Here is a 3,356-nt window from a genome sequence, read left to right as displayed (position 1 = left end):
ACATCACTAAACATCTCCATATGAGATCCATTTACTTGTAGGGAAATGCAAGAGACCTCAATTATGATGATGCACTAGGTCCATAGCTGGGAATTTGTGTATGTTCTTGAAATGCGTTAGTAGAGTGCTCATTAAGAAAGTTTCTATACAAGTTTCTGAACGAACTCCTTAAGGAAAGTTCTCCAACAGTTCCCTATGAAAGAATACTTTGAAGCATCTGGTCGTCACAAACGTTTGGACTACTTGTGGAACCAAACGGACTCCGTATGAGTCAGATATCCATGTTTCAGTTAACACTGGGCAAAACAGATTCCGAACGACAGTTACAGACTAGTTCTTGTGTAGTTGCATTCGATTTTTTTCCATTCTACTTCATTAAAAATCTCCATATGAGATCCAATTACTTGTAGCAAAACGCAAGAGACCTCAGTTATGATGATGCACTAGGTCCATAGCTGGGACTGTGTGTATGTTGTCAAAATGCGTTTGTCGAGTGCTCATTAAGAAAGTTTCTATACAAGTTTCTGAATGAACTCCTTAAGAAAAATTCTCCAAAAGTTACCCATGAAAGATTCCTTTGAAGCATCTGGTCGTCACAAACGTTTTGACTACTTGTGGAGCCAAAGAGGACTCCGTACGACTCAGGTATCCATGTTTTAGTTAACACTGCGCAAAACTGATTCCGAGCGACAGTTACAGACTAGTTCTTGTGTAGTTGCATTCGATTTTTTCCTTTCTACTTCACTAAAAATCTCCATATGAGACCCAATTACTTGTAGGGAAATGCAAGAGACCTCAGTTATGATGATGCACTAGGTCCATAGCTGGGACTTTGTGTATGTTCTCGAAATGCGTTTGTCGAGTGCTCATTAAGAAACTTTCTATACAAGGTTTTGAATGAACTCCTTAAGAACATTTCTCCAAAAGTTACCCATGAAAGAATCCTTTGAAGCATCTGGTCGTCACAAATGTTTTCACTACTTGTGTAGCCAAAACGGACTCCGTATGAGTCAGATATCCATGTTTCAGTTAACACTGCGCAAAACAGATTCCGAACGACAGTTACAAACTAGTTCTTGTGTAGTTGCATTCAATTTTTTCCATTCTACTTCACTAAAAATCTCCATATGAGATCCAATTACTTGTAGCGAAACGCAAGAGATCTCAGTTATGATGATGCACTAGGTCCGTAGCTGGGACTTTGTGTATGTTCTCGAAATGCGTTTGTCGAGTGCTCATTAAGAAAGTTTCTATACAAGTTTCTGAACGAACTCCATAAGAAAAGTTCTCCAAAAGTTCACCATGAAAGAATCCTTTGAAGCATCTGATCTTCACAAAAGTTTTGACTACTTGTGGAGCCAAAACGGACTCCGTATGAGTCAGATATCCATGTTTCAGTTAACACTGCGCAAAACTAATTCCGAACGACAGTTACAAACTAGTTCTTGTGTAGTTGCATTCGATTTTTTCCATTCTACTTCACTAAACATCTCCATATGAGATCCAATTACTTGTAGTTAAATGCAAGAGACCTCAATTATGCTGATGCGCTAGGTCCACGGCTGGGACTTTGTGTATGTTCTCGAAATGCGTTTGTCGAGTGCTCATTAAGAAAGTTTCTATACAAGTTTCTGAACGAACTCGTTAGGAAAAGTTCTCCAAACCTTCCCTATGAAAGGATCCTTTGAAGCATCTGGTCTTCACAAAAGTTTTGACTACTTGTGGAGCCAAAACGGACTCCGTATGAGTCAGATATCCATGTTTTAGTTAACACTGCGCAAAACTGATTTCGAACGACAGTTACAGACTAGTTCTTGTGTAGTTGCATTGGATATTTTCCATTCTACTTCACTAAACATCTCCATATGAGATCCAATTAATTGTAGTTAAATGCAAGAGACCTCAGTTATGATGATGCGCTAGGTCCACAGCTAGGACTTTGTGTATGTTCTCGAAATGCGTTTGTCGAGTGCTCATTAAGAAAGTTTATATACAAGTTTCTGAACGAACTCCTTAAGAAAAGTTCTCCAACGGTTCCCTATGAAAGAATCCTTTGAAGCATCTGGTCGTCACAAACGTTTGGACTACTTGTGGAACCAAAACGGACTCCGTATGAGTCAGATATCCATGTTTAAGTTAACACTGCGCAAAACTGATTCCGAACGACAGTTACAGACTAGTTCTTGTGTAGTTGCATTCGATTTTCTCCATTCTACTTCACTAAATATCTCCATATGAGATCCGATTACTTGTAGGGAAATGCAAGAGACCTCAGTTATGATGATGCACTAGGTCCATAGCTGGGACTTTGTGTATGTTCTCGAAATGCGTTTGTCGAGTGCTCATTAAGAAAGTTTCTATACAAGTTTGTGAACGAACTCCTGAAGAAAAGTTCTCCAAAAGTTCCCTATGAAAGAATCCTTCAAAGCATCTGGTCGTCAAAAATGTTTTGAATACTTGTGGAGCCAAAATGGACTCCGTATCAGTCAGATATCCATGTTTCAGCTAACACTGCATAAAACTGATTCGAAACGACAGTTACAGACTAGTTCTTGTGTAGTTGCATTCAATTTTCTCCAATCCACTTCACTAAACATCTCCATATGAGATCCAATTACTTGTAGGGAAATGCAGGAGACCTCAGTTATGATGATGCACTAGGTCCATAGCTGGGACTTTGTGTATGTTCTCGAAATGCGTTTGTCGAGTGCTCATTAAGAAAGTTTCTATACAAGTTTCTGAACGAACTCCTTAGGAAAAGTTCTCCAAAATTTCCCCAAGATAGAATCCTTTGACGCATCTGGTCATCACAAATGTTTTGACTACTTGTGGAGCCAAAACGGACTCCGTGTGAGTCAGATATCCATGTTTCAGTTAACACTGCGCAAAACTGATTCCGAACGACAGTTACAGACTAGTTCTTGTGTAGTTGCATTCGATATTTTCCATTTTACTTCACTAAACATCTCTATATGAGATCCAATTACTTGTAGGGAAATGCAAGAGACCTCAGTTACGATGATCCACTAGGTCCATAGCTGGGACTTTGTGTATGTTCTCGAAATGCAAGAGACCTCAGTTATGATGATGCACTAGGTCCATAGCTGGGACTTTGTGTATGTTCTCGAAATGCGTTTGTCGAGTTCTCATTAAGAAAGTTTCTATACAAGTTTCTGAACAAATTCCTTAAGAAATGTTCTCCAAAAGTTCCCTATAAAAGAATCCTTTGAAGCATCTAGTCGTCACAAACGGTTCGACTACTTGTGGAGCCAAAACGAACTCCGTATGAGTCAGATATCCATGTTTCAGTTAACACTGCGCAAAACTGATTCCGAACGACAATTACTGACTAGTTC

Source organism: Triticum aestivum, chromosome 4D (assembly GCF_018294505.1).
Source record: "Triticum aestivum cultivar Chinese Spring chromosome 4D, IWGSC CS RefSeq v2.1, whole genome shotgun sequence".
Taxonomy (NCBI): domain Eukaryota; kingdom Viridiplantae; phylum Streptophyta; class Magnoliopsida; order Poales; family Poaceae; genus Triticum; species Triticum aestivum.
Note: the sequence above shows the minus strand (reverse complement) of the source record.